Source organism: Oryctolagus cuniculus, chromosome 8 (assembly GCF_964237555.1).
Source record: "Oryctolagus cuniculus chromosome 8, mOryCun1.1, whole genome shotgun sequence".
In the NCBI taxonomy this organism is placed as follows: Eukaryota; Metazoa; Chordata; class Mammalia; order Lagomorpha; family Leporidae; genus Oryctolagus; species Oryctolagus cuniculus.
Genome location: NC_091439.1, coordinates 124666885 through 124680655, shown reverse-complemented (window position 1 = coordinate 124680655; position 13771 = coordinate 124666885). Strand labels below are relative to the sequence as shown.

The following is a 13771-nucleotide window of genomic DNA, read 5'->3' as shown; positions in this document are numbered from 1 at the left end:
GAGAGAGGGGGAGAGAGAGAGAGAGAGAGAGAATCGCTATCGAGAGGTCTTCCATCTGCTGGTCTGCTACCCAATTGGCTGCAATGGGCAGGCCTGAGCGGATCTGAAGCCAGGAGCCAGGAGCCTCCCCGGGGTGTACTGCATGGGTGCAGGGGCCCAAGGATTTGGGCCCTCTTCTGCAGAGAGCTGCACCGGAAGTGGAGCAGCCGGGACTCGAACCTGCGCCCATGTGGATGCAGGCGCTGCGGGCGGTGGCTTTACCCGCTCCCCCACAGCGCCGGCCCCTCCTGGGAGCCTTTCCCCGTGGGATCCAGCTGTCTGCTGCCATGCCTGGGAAAGCAGAGGGAGACGGCCCAAGGACTCAGGCCCCTGAACCCAGAGTGGAGCACCGGATACAGTCCCGGGCTTCTGCTTCGGCCTGGCCCGGTCCCGGCCTTAGTAGCCACCTGGGGGTTGAACCCCCAGAGGGACGATCCGTGAGAGAGAGCAAGAGGCAAGAGGGCTCGCGATGCCCGGTGCTCTGCTTCTCTCCCCAAGCGGCTCCAACGGCCAGCGCCGGGCCAGGCAGAAGCCAGGAGGCTTGACCTCCATTCAGGGCGCCCAGGAGGCCGGGAGGCGTGGTCCCTGGGTCACAGCCTGGAGAGGCCGCCCCGCCTGCAGCCCTGGGGCTTCGGACGCTGGACGCGGCAGGCAGCGCGGAGGTGCGTCCCGCGGTGCCATGGCGGCCGCCCATGGGGAGTGCGCCTGCGCCCGGCGCTGTGACCCGGAAGTGGCCCCTTGTGCCCCGGAAGTGGCCCCTCGTGGCCTGCGGCGCTCAGGTAGGAGTCCTCGCGGGTCCCGTCCGCTGCTGCCGGAGAGCCCGCGCGAGCCGTCGGGAGCCGGGAGCCGTCCTGGACGCTGCCGGCGGAGCCTGCGGGAGACCCAGCGCCCCCCGGGGTCAGGCCGGGCTCAGAGAGGCTGCGGCCCGAGGCTGCCGCGCCGTTTCCCGGGCGCGGTTCTCTTCTTCGGCCCTTCGTGGAAGCAGCGGCCTTCGCGGGCCCCTGTGCCGCCAGCAGACCGGGCCCCCTTGGCGGTGAGTGATGCGGGGGCTGTTGGGGTTTCCCGCTGCGAGTCTTCGCTGCCGGCGTGCCTGTTGCTCTCGGGTCCCGAAGGCGCGGGTGGAGTCGTGGTCTTGCTGTGCGGACGGTCGGTCTGCAACTTTCCCCAGTGTGCGAGCAGCTGTGCCAGAGCAGAGGGGCTCCGTCTCCTCCCGGAGCGGCCCCGCGTTCCCGTCTGTTTGCGTTTTGATGGCCCAGCCGCCCTGCTCGAGACCCCCGAGACTGCTGACGGGGAGGAATAAGAGCGAAAATGCTCGTCTGTTTCCTGGTCTAGGAGGACAGTTTCCGGTTAACTGGCATTTGGTGTGATGTTAGCGCTCTGTGGGTTTTCAGTGAGAGGCCATTGTCAAGCCGAGGTTTACCTTCTGTTCCTGATTTGATGATTCCTTTTTTTTTTTTTTTTTTTTAATATCGCCAAAGCGGTGGGAGTTTTTGTGAAATAGGTTTTCTGTGTCTATAGGGATACTTTGTGGGCTTTCCCCATGTTTATTCTGTTCTGTGATATATTGATTGTGTATGGTAGCCATCCTTGCATTCCTGGAGTTGCACCCAGCGTGCTAAGCTTTGGTTGTGCTTCAGGAGCGCGTTTGGTAATATTTTGTTAAGGAATGTGACAGCGCAGTCATGACAGATACGTATGTGCCGTGTTCTTTATGATGCATTTGTTTTGGATGTTGGGAAAATGTTGGTCCGAAGGGATGAGATGGAAGATTTTTCCCCTTCGTCTCCTTTTTGGAAGGGTTTGCAAATCACGGGTTTTAACTATCCTTCCCACAGGAGTTCTGTGTTAATAGGCCAGGTGATGCATATAGTATCAAGTTCGATATAAACTCTAGTAGTTGGCCGTGATGTAGTATTTTATTTATAGCTATGTCTTCCCCCCCTTTTTTTTATATAAAGTTCTTATTTGTTTATTTGAAATTCAGAGTTATATGCAGAGTGAGAGAGAGAGAAAGAGAAAGTAAGTCTTCCATCTGCTGGTCCTCTGCAAATTGGCTCAATGATTGGGGCTGAGCAGATCCGGAGCCAGTATTCAGGAGCCAGGGGCCTGGTGGCAGGTTCTCAGAATGGGGCACCAGATAAAGTCCCTGGCTTCTGTTTCAGCCTGGCCCAGCCCTGGCCTTTGTAGCCACCTGGGAGGGGGGCGAACCACCAGATGGGCAATCACTGAGAGAGAGCAAGAGTGCTTGCGATGCCCCATGCACTGCTTCTCTCCCCAGGCGGCTTCAAAGGCCAGCGCCGGGCCAGGCAGAAGCCAGGAGGCAAGGACTCCATTCAGGACTCCCAGGAGGGAAGGAGGCAGGATCCAAGTACCTGGGCCATCAGCGGCTGCCTCCCTGGTTCCCAACCTGGAGTAGCGGGATTGGAATCGGCTCTTGGGCACCCCACACTGGACGTAGCAGCATGCAGATGTGTCCCATGGCGCCATGGCAGCTGCCTGTGGGGAGTGAATTTGCGCCCTGCGCTGTGACCAGGAATTGTACCCGTAGGTACATCTCCTGCTCAGCCATCCTCAGATGGAAGTCTGCTCCTCATCTGTTCCTGCCCAAAAGCCTGTTCAAGTCTTGAGGAGCCGTCCTCGATGCTGCTGGCGGAGCCTGAGTGAGACCCAGTGCCTCCGGGGTCAGGCCTGAATCAGAGACACTGCAGCCCGGGACAGCCGCATCAGTTACCTTGCCCTTCTGGAAATGTGTAGGCGCGGTCCTCTTCTTCGGCAGCTTCCGGAAGTCTACCCCTCGGGCCTCGGCTCCTGTTCCAGAGGAGCAGAAACGCTCTTTGGTGAGTTGGGCGCGATGGCCTTGCTGTCGTCACGGGGTAGGTGGGGCCTGGGGTGCAGATAGCAGGCAAGGGGTGTGCATGTGAGGGGTGGAGGGGAGAGGAGGAGGAGAGAGGCGGCCAAGGGAGATTCGGGAGGAGAGAGGAAGGGGGGAGAAGGAAAAGGTGGCGTGAAGGTGGGGTGGCGTGGAAGGAAGGGGAAGGAAGGCGTGTGGGGCAGCGTTGAGGGAGGGCGAGTGTGACAGGAGTGCTGGTGGGCGGGTGGAGGCGGGGGTTGGGAGAGGAAGAACTTTTCCCACGGCCCGGGTTCCGTTTTGGGGGTTTCCTGGCCCTGGCCGGAATCAGTCTTGGCCGCGTCCGTGAGAAGCGGCCTTGACTCCCGGCCTCTCTTCTCTGGGTGGTTCTGAACCGTAATGTGTGTGCGGGAACACTGGCCTGGGGCACTCGAATCAACTCGAGGTGATCATACTGCTGTGGCTTGAACCGACGTCTCTATGAGACTACCTGCCAAAGCAGTGTCTCCATCCTCAGCCTCTACCGTGGGATCTACATCTCCGTTTGCATTGCCTCTTAGACACACACTTGAGTGTCCTGCAGGTACCGCAGACTTCCTGTTCCATTCAAACCTGCTCCACACATTGCACTGATCTCTGTATTGGCGGCTCCATCTGACTTGCCTTCCAAGTTGGCAAGCTTGGCAGCACCCTCTTTACCAGCATCTGTCTCCTAGTAGTCACCGAATCTATGTCAGTGGTGGCTCAGGTCCTACACAAGCCCTCAGGCCGAGGCTGCCTGCTGCCAAGTCTCATTGCTCTCCGGATTCTTTCTTCCAGGCTTTTCTGCTTCAGGCCTGCATACCACCTGCATTTCCCTAGAAAGCACAGGGGACTGTCTGATCTTTTCTCATCTCCTCTTGCATACTTTCAAAAGCCCTAATCCCTTAGGGGGGCATTCCAAGGCCTTGTTCTCAGGTCTGTTCACAGCTTCCTTTTCCAAGCTGCACAGCCCCTGCTTCTGTCATGCCAGACTTGCCACTGCTCTGCAGATAGGCAGCCACTACTTGATGTTCCTCAGTATTTTCAGCTTGAGAAAGTCGTAGCCATGTTTCAAAATATCCAACTCAAGGGTCTTCCTTCTCTGTGATACTTTTCTCTCATCCTCCCAGGCAAGGATACGTTTCCAGAACTTGCATAACACACTGCTTATCTTCGTAAAGCGCTTAACCCATTTTATCAGCATGTATTTGCTAAATACCTGTATCTCATAGAAGACTGTGAGCTTGTCCAGGGCAGGCCTTTTCTCTCTGCTTTCATTCCTGTAGTCCCTGGTACACAGTTGGTATTCAGCCTATGCAGGACTAACAATACACTCACTGGTGGGTGTTGGGACAGGAACTGATGGTTTATGAAGGGTCTGGTCTCAAGAACAAGGGCACGAGGGCCAAGGAAGGAGACAGCAACAGAATCAGCATTCTTGAAGCACTTTCACTTGTCAGGGTTCTTAGTGTACCATCGTCTCATTTCTAAATAACAGCACAAGGAGGGAAAGCAAGAGTTTTATTTAATTATACCACATTGTACTGTTTAATCCTCTTCAAAGCTCTGTGAGGAAGGCACTGCTGATCCCCTTTGAAATAGGAGGCTAAAGGAGGTGGGGACCTGCCCTAGGCCATATATCAAAAACAGTAAAGCCCCAGTTTAAAACCTGCTCTGCTGTGTCCCTCCTGGTGTTGGAACCCCAGGTTCCAGTAGTTCTAGAGGTGGCGTATCAGAGAGGTGTAGCTCATAAAAACCAGTGGTACTTTTCTTTTGGGCTTGTCTTTGTATGGAGCAGAACCACAGGGACTTGTCCTATGTTACTAAGGACCCTTCTTAATAACTCTGTGGCCTCATGCTGTGATTTGTTAATATAGGTCCTGTGTCCTGGTTCCCACCAGTGGTCATCTTTCTTTGAGCTATCGGAGGAGTCTGAGGTGGGCATCTTGCCACCCGGGGACTGGAACTGACTTTTGAGAGGGACCCTTAGGTATGAAAGGAGATTTGCTGGTAGGGTTAAGACCAGAGGGTTTGAGGGGTCCACAAGGTCCCTGGCGATTAGTCTTTGTTTCTTATTTCTTTATTTCAAAGGAAGAGAGAAATATTTCATCCCTTAGTTTCCTTCCCTAGTGCCCACAACAGCTGGAACTGTATCTGAAGCCAGGGCCTGGGAACTCAATCCAAGTCTCCTATGTGAGTGGCAGGGATGTAAGTACTTGAGCCTTCACCTGCTGCCTCCCAGGGTGGATTAGCAGGAAGCTGGAATCAGGACTTCAGCCAGGACTTGATCCTGGGCACTCTAACATGGGCTGTGGGGATTCCAGCAGTGGCTTAGCCACTATACCAGAAGCCATTCCTTGATTAGTCTTCCGTTCCCTCCTTCACAGGGTGGCTGGCTGCTTGGGAGGGGTTTGCATCACCACTGCTAACAGGACCTGCTGCATAATTTTGTGAGCGCCTTGTTCCTAAGGCAGGGATAAAGTGCCACTAAAGGTACTAAGTCATAAAGCTCTTTCCTTTCTCCCGCATACCTCCTTGGCTCAGCCTCATGTTCTTTGGACTCGCTTACAAACCGCAAATTCAAAGATAAAATTTTGAGGATTTTGAGTCACCACCAGCAGAGGTTTACACCCAGTGAAGGCCCTTCTGAGTACCAGCGCTGTGTGATGGCTCCTTTGTGACCATGTAGGCTGCGCCCGTGAGGTTGGCCTTGGCTGCTGAGTATAACCCATTGGCTGTGACTGTATAAGATTACATTGTATTCCAACATAAGCGGTTGCTATTTTGTATGATAATTCTGATATTTCACCATTAAAGCAATGCTGCAGGGAGCAACGTGGATTATCCATACCAGAGCATTCCTGGAACTGTTTTGATGACTTGTGTTAGTTCAGAATCACTAGGTCTTTGCTAGCATTCTGCAGTAGGCAATGGCATTGCAGGCCAGCTCTCTCCCTAGCACAAGGCTGACCGCGTTGAAATTTACACAGGTGTTGAACAGATCTCCGCACCTGCAGTGTGGAAAAGACTAGAGCAGTGCCCTCTTGTGCCTGACTGCCCTTCTTTCTGCCTCTTTGCTTTGTACATTATTAAATGTGCTCTCAAACCTCTAGGACTCACAGCTGAAAATAAAGTAGGTTGGTGGACAGTCACAGACAGCACTGTCCACTCACCAGGCCCAGGTTGTTTCTCCTTAAGCACTGTACCAGATGCCCTACTCCACCCATTAATAACTCTTGTCCTTTCCGAGTTGTTAGCTGTGTCATAAAATTTCTAGATTTCTGAGGGGTTTTGTAAATCTTAAAGTAGAAGATAAGAACTTTTGCTGCCAGTGTTTTGGCTTAGCTGGTAAAGCCGCCCCCCATGATACCAGCGTCCCATATGGACGCTGATTCAGATTCCCAGATCCACTTCCAATCCAGCTCTCTGCTAATGCACTTGGGAGGGCAGCACAAGATAGCCCCAGTGCTTGGGCTCCTGCACCCACGTGGGAAAGCCAGAAGAGGCTCCTGGCCATTGTGGCCATCTGGGGAGTGAACTAGTGTATGGAAGACCTCTCTCTTTCTCTTTTCTCTTTCTCTTTCTCTCCCTCTCTTTCTGTAACTGTGCCTTTAAAATAAATAAAATGTTTTTTTTTTTTTTTTTTAAAAAGAACCTTTAACCATTCAAAGAAAGCCTCAAGTAGAAAGAAGAAGAATCTTGCAGACCCACAGTACTCACTGACCTAAAATCTTGCCTGAAATTCTTGTTGAAGTTTGCTGATATTTATAATTTCTGATGATTATAATTTCTGATGATCATCAGAAATGACACATACTGACTTGTGTGAAGTGAGCTAGTAGATATTCTTGGCCTGTGTAAAAGTCACGTCTGCTAGTTTTACAAGATGTAACTGCTACGCTCCTGAGCTACTCGAGAGCTGTTGGGTAGAGATGTTATTACTGGCAGAGTCGTCACACTGCACAGCCCCCGTGGGCATCGTTACGCCCTGTGACTGGCATTTCCAGGGCTAGTGCTGTGCACACTGGGGAGGCCTTACCCACAGGTGGTGTGGTGTCTGCACAATGTCTGCATGATGGTTCTCCCTTCATTTGGATGGCTGGTAGGGTTCTGTTAGTACACAGCCCCTCAACTTGTGACTTTTCAAAATTGCTCAAGCACGCGTTTTTGAGTCACCTCGGAGGGGAACAGTTGGGGCCCTGGGGGATTGATTGCCCACTGTTCTGGAGACTAGAACAGACCTACCCTTGCCTCCTGGAACTTTCTCTGAGTTAGAAACCTCTTAGAGTTATTATAAATCCTTGAAATATTTTATTTCATGGTGTATCTTTAAGCAGAGGTATCTTACAATTAGTGCAGCAATCATAGACTTATTTTTATTATATTTTTATTAAGTAGGAGGGAGGAAAGCATTGTTGGTCAGCGCACATGGTGCTTAACGTGGAATCTGGAGGTGGAGATGGTGTTTTCTTACTTCAGAGTTTGTGATTTCCAACTCTTGCCAAGGGTAAACACTAGAATTAGGTCTAGGCTGTGGTTCTAGCTGGTATGCCTCTGTTTCAAATTTCATCTCGCTTCTGCTTGGCATCAAGATTTCCAGCTTTCCAAGGCTGGCCACAAATTCAAATCAAGTGTTTAAACCAGTAGTTAGAGGAAAAGATCCCGCAGTGGTAATGGTACTGCTAAATGAATTATTTGTTGTATATCAGACTCCTCATCACCTAGTTGAAATATCTTTGTGTTTTCTTGTTTTCTGCAATAAAAGTCATTCAGACTTACCGAAACTATACATTTGCATTCCTTCCACATGTGAGACAGTCTTTTTCTAAATCATTGGGCTTCTAAATTCCTGTGGGTAGGGGCTAGTGTTGTGCAGTGGGTCAAGCCACCACCCGTAATGCCAGCATCCCATACTTGTTTTCTTTCTGTAATCCAGTCGTTGAAAAACAAAACCACTCCCAATGCATGAGTCCTATAAAAGCAGTTTCACTTTATTTGAACACTCTAGGGAGAAAATCAGAGGAGTATGTACTGTACCTAAAGAGAAAAACTGTCAAATTTTAAATCGAATGGTGGAATAAATTCCATGGCAAAAGTGAAGCAAACAGCTGACCCGCGGCCCCACCGCACTGGAGCCTGGCCTCGCTGTCTACTTGGTACAGACAGCAGGAGCTCCGGAGAAGCCTGGAGCCACATCCCGTGTGCAAGCCTGTGTGGGCTTGGTCTTTGTTTTCTGATTGGTTGGTGCCTGAAGGGAATCCAATCAGAATTGACGCATGCTGTCGAATACCGAGTTTATAAAAAGGGTGCTCAGTGTTGCTGTTTCCCTTTTCTCTTCTTAGCATCCAGCGTCGTGGAGTTCTTTGTTGGAACATGTGCTGAGCACTGGCGCCAAGCCTTCGAACAAGGAGGTGAGCAGCCAAGAGCAACACCTGCAGGAAGGGCCGGGCTGCTGGTGTCGGAGGAGTGGCAGTAGGTTCAACAGGACCCTCAGGTTTGTCCCTCCTCGCCTGGTGAGTCTTCTTGAAATGTTTGTGCGTATCATATGCCGGCCCTGGCCACAGGCAGGGGACACTCGGGCCTTCAGGAGCCAGGGGAAAGGAAGGATAAATTGTGTATTATATTGTATGTTATAAATTGAATGCTGTATATTCAATTTGTATTATATATTATAAATTTCATGTCACATGTTCTAAATAGGCTTTACATTGTATATCGTAAAATGTGTATGTGCTCGGAGGTATCACATACGGTTCCAGAAGGAATGGGCCTACCTGGCTGAATTGTCATGCCAGGATGGGTGAACCAGCAGGTGAGTCATCTTCTGTCGGGTGGGCACTTACGATGCCCAGCGACTGCGTTAATTTCCAGGTTTCTTGTGTTATTTTCTGGATTTATAGTTCTGCTTGGTGGATAGGAGCTGAGAAAACGGATCTAGTCATCCAGAAAGGAAGTTCCTGCTCACAGGCTTTGACTCCTGTTTTTCCTAATTTGCTAAGCTAGTTTATCTCAGTTTACATGGAAGGTTCTGCAACACAGCAGTGATAGCATTGACTGGGAAACCCCCCAAAATGGTTGTATATCGATGTCATTGCCCCACTGAATTCTAATTCTGCCTCTGTGATATCCAGTGTTGCCCTAATTTTATGAAAAAGTTCTTTAGCAAGATATTGTTAGATTGTCTTAACGAATGCGGCTATATGGGGAGACATACGATGTAAACTTCACATATCCCAGTCATATTATTACATTAGCTAGGACTGTGGGGACTCTGTTTATCATCAGAGGCAAGTAGATCAGAGGATGGAACCGAAAGTTTGAGAAGGAAGCATTATTCCCTAAGTATATTTGTTGCAGGTATAAAACTATAAGGTTCTGAATAACTCAATACTGGTTCTTTTTATTTCTAAGTTAGATTTTGAAATATTGAAATCACTTGGATTATGATATTTTTCGGTCGGAGAGGAGAGGGGTATTGTTTCTGCACAGTATCCACAATGGTTGCCATGCCATTGGTTGTGAAACTTTGGTTGACGAAATGAAATCCCTGTTAGTCCGTGTGTTTAAACAACACAGAATTTCAGAATCCCTAGGTATTGTGTTTTGTGGTTTGGTTCTTATAGTATGTGGAGAATCGAGTCTTCCTTCCTGCTGGTTAGCATTCACTAGTGTTGACATCCAAGGATCATTCCTTGATTTTCATTTTAGGAGATGCTGAGCAGGGACTAATCGGTAACAACCCCTTGAGGCGAGTCATCATGGATGTTCCAGTTTCCTCATTATCCACTCTTGGTGTTCCTCTTAGTCCTGATTATTCAAATCCAGATGTTGAAATGACCCCATGTTCATTCTAAGTGTTTGTTCTCACTGGTCTTCTCATCCTAGACAGCCTCATCTCTGTACCGTGTTTCAGGAGGGTCTTGGCTTTTTCTCCCATCATTAGCTAGACCTGTTTATGTTGCCCACGGTTTTCTCATTTTGGCTATTTTCAAACTTGATTCCTTGATTCCATAATTCTTTTCCCTCACACACAACAAACCAGGAAAAATCTGTTCTCTTGTTTTCTCATGCTCCCAGTCCACACATGTTCTCTGATAACATTCACCAGGCATCTCAAAGGCTGGCTGGTCCCCACACCCTTCTGGAAGCCACATGAATATGTGATTCTTTGGCTTTTCGCTTTTGTGTCTCAATTCCGTCACCTTTTCCACACCTCTGCTCCTGTGACCACCATAAAACTTTATCATCTCCCATAAGCCTAGCCTCTCCCTAGGCTAGCAACTACTAGTGTACTACTAACAGGAAGTTAAAATTTAGAAACTTTCTGGGGAAGTTCCAAAATTAAAGTGGTTTACGCCAAACGTCTTAAGATGCTTTCCCTGTGTTTGACTAGAATCGTATCTATGGGGGGGGGGGAAACTAGATGGAGTGTTCACCTCACACAATGCCTTTGTTTTGTTTGTGAGTTATGTACACCTCAGTAATTATGAATGGGAAAACTAAAACTGACTTGCAGTTCAATGTTGCAAATATTTGGGAGTTCTGTAGTGAGAGAACAGGCATGGAGTCCAGGAAATCCTTCAATGAATTGGTATATCTGTGGTTTTCAGAGTGCTACTTTAAAGACATTTAAATTATGTTAACATTTTCTTGCAGTGTCACTGGTCGCCTACTGATGAAGCAGGCCCTGCATTTTCCATTCCATAGTTTAATTGGGCTAATTCACAACCTGCCTATAATAGTAGCTATGTTAAATGCACATAGGAATGTGCACACATTGGTGGGAGAATAGCACATAGTAATTTAGGATTCTCGTTTCACTTTTCACTTTCCTGGTTTCCTTCAGATACATTTCCTTTCATGTTGTATTTCTGAGTTTTCAGTTTGAGGGAGGTGGGGTGGGGCGACAATGCATTATGTTACTTGGATATTGTCTTAAATATTCTCTTGATGGAATTCCCGAATCTTTATTTTCAAGATATAAATCTCCTGAAATTTAGTTTAGTCAAGTTGTGAATGTTCTTTTTAAGGATTTATGTATTTGAAAGTCAGACTTCCACAGAGATAGAAGGAGAGGCAGAGAGAGAGAGAGGTCTTCCACCTGCTGGTTCACTCCCCAGTTGGCTGCAAGGGCCGGAACTGTGCCAGTGTGAAGCCAGGAGCCAGGAACCTCTTCTGGGTCTCCCACGTGGGTTCAGGGGCCCAAGGACTTGGGCCATCTTTCACTGCTTTCCCAGGCCATAGCAGAGAGCTGGATTGGAAGTGGAGCAGCCGGGACTTGAACTGGTGCCCGTGTAGGATGCCAGCACTGCATTTGGTGGCCTCACCCGCTATGCCACAGTGCCAGCCCCAATCATGAATGTTTTAGCATCATTTCTGTCCCATGAAGCCTACCAAAACCCCACAATATTAACCTAAGTTCCTTAACTTTTATGATGCATTTTAAGTATAGGAACCTATTTTTGAATGCTTTATTTTTTCCAGCCTTTTCACAGTGTAACTGAGAAACAAAAATTCTATCTATTCAAGGCACGTTCTCTGTGTTTCGATGTGAGTCTGATCTGCATATTGCATTTTCACACAAACCGTTCGACTCTCCTGGTACTTACAGTACACTATGAAAGGATTAGTACAATGAGGCCACTTAACAAATTTATCACTTTTACCGTGTTTTGTAACTTTTTCAAATTTTATTTCTTTATGTATTTTCCCAGACAACTTTTATTTAAGGTATACATACTTTATGCATTCAATAATTGCAGCTTTAGCAGCTGTATTTATTGGTAGCAGTAATTCTTCTACCGTACCTGCCCTCTCATTGACACTCCTATGCTTTTTTTTTTTTGGACAGGCAGAGTGGACAGTGACAGAGAGAGAGAGAGAGAGAGAAAGGTCTTCCTTTTGCCGTTGGTTCACCCTCCAATGGCCGCCGCGGCTGGCGTGCTGCGCTGATCCAATGGCAGGAGCCAGGTACTTCTCCTGGTCTCCCGTGGGGTGCAGGGCCCAAGCACTTGGGCCATCCTCCACTGCACTCCCTGGCCACAGCAGAGAGCTGGACTGGAAGAGGGGCAACCGGGACTAGAACCGGTGCCCATATGGGATGCCGGGCGTCGCAGGTGGAGGATTAACCTAGTGAGCCACGGTGCCGACCCCTGTACATTTCTTTTGAAAGGCAGGAAACAGAGAAAAGGGGAGAGAGGGATAAAGAGAGTAAGGCAGAGACAGACAGGGTGAGCGAGAGGATGAGGGATATCTCATCTCATGCATTATTTCCCTCCTCAGATGTCCTCAGTGGCAGGGCTCTGCCCCAGGTCTCCCACTTTGGCACTGGGGCCCACGTCCTTGGGTCATCTTCTAGTGCTTTCCCAGGCACGTTAGCGGGGAGGGGAATGGTAAGTGGAGCACTTGGGACCTGGTCTGGTGCTTACACGCGATGCTGGCAGTGCCGGTGGAGGCTCAGGCTTTTTTTTACACCCCAGCTCCAGCCCCATCACCATATGTTTGTATCGTTTGACTGCCCTCTCTTCAGTTTCATGCTCCCAGTTCATCACAGACACCATCCTGCTCTCTGACTGTGTTAGTTGGACTTTGTATATTCCACATGGAAGTGTGATCGTGTCGTAGTGCTTATTTCTGTGTGTCTTGTTTCCCTCATGGTCATGTCCTATAGTTCCATACTTTTAGATCCATCTGTGACAAGTAGTAATATTTCCTTTCTTTTTAAGGTTTGGCGAGGATGCCACTGTGTGTGTATCCCATTTTTCCTTATGGGTCCATCAGCAAACATTTGGATTATTTCCATATCGTGGAATTGTGAATGATGCTGAAGTGATGTGGGGATGCGGACAGTTCATTGAGATGGTGATTTTCTTTTGGATTCATGGTCAATAAAGGTTGTTCCTTTTTAAATTGTATTTGAGGAACTTCCATATTGTTTTTCATAATGGACGGTACAGTGTACATTCCCTCCAATAATGTGTGTTCGTTTTCTCTATGTTGTGCCCAATACTTGTTATCTTTTAGCTTTTTAACAGTAGCCATTTAACAGATAGGAGATAATAACCATTGTCATCTTGGTTTGCATTTTGCTGATGTTAGCAATGTTCAGAACTTTTTCACATACCCACTGGGTACATTGTATGTCTTTGCTGGAAAACATTGATTCAGTCCTTTGTCCCTTTTTAATTGTATTCTTTGCTTCTTAGTGGTGCACATTCCTTGTATTACTCCCTTGATCGCACATCTGGTTTGCTAACATTCTCTCCTATTCATTGGTTTGCCTTTTCATTTCATTGATCCTTGCTTTACTAGTTTGTTGTAGTTTCATTTCCTTATATTTGCTCATGTGCTTAATTGTTAACACATGAGCAACCACTCTTGAGGCTAATGTCAAGGATTTTTCTATTTTATAAGTTGTAAGGGTTCAGATCTTCTGTGTGGACTCTCAGTTCATTTTGAGTTGATTTTAATATGTGGTGTGACAGTGCCGTGCCACAGTTTCAGTTTTGTACATGTGGATAGCTAGGTTGCTTCTGCCTCAGATGTGGGCCCTTACGTCCAGTGACTGCATGTTTGGCAGCCCTGGTGGGCCAGGGTTCCCAGTGTCTTCCGTTGGATCCGTTTAACCAGATGCTGTGGCTGGAGTTGAGCAGGAGCTTGGCAGAAGCTGGCAGAAGCCAGGTTGGCCCTTACTGCTGGCTCGTGGTCCGAGTCCCGTGCCTCCATCCTAGCTTCAGTGCTCTGATGTTCTGTTCTATCTGTGGTACTAGGTCCCCAGGTGACACTGGGCCTCATTGCACACTGGGGTTGTTAAGTGTACACTCAGCAGACCCAGGTACCCATATCTCAGGCAGAACCAAACTG

The 13771-nt window shown here is 48.6% G+C and overlaps 1 protein-coding gene across 16 annotated transcripts in view; it reads left to right on the top strand.

The window, feature by feature from the left end:
* Positions 1-13771, top strand: part of LOC103347526 (rho GTPase-activating protein 20-like) — a 128739-nt gene that overhangs the window by 42424 nt on the left and 72544 nt on the right. For 5 of the 16 annotated variants that reach the window (XM_070048196.1, XM_070048186.1, XM_070048180.1 and 2 more), the window contains 2 exons: positions 2588-2876; positions 8251-8421. The gene's annotated coding sequence lies outside the window, so the exon portion shown is untranslated. Of the gene's footprint in view, positions 1-887; positions 1073-2317; positions 2877-8250; positions 8422-13771 lie in introns of those variants that run through there. The other 11 variants (XM_070048189.1, XM_070048184.1, XM_070048187.1 and 8 more) reach the window with 7 other exon arrangements.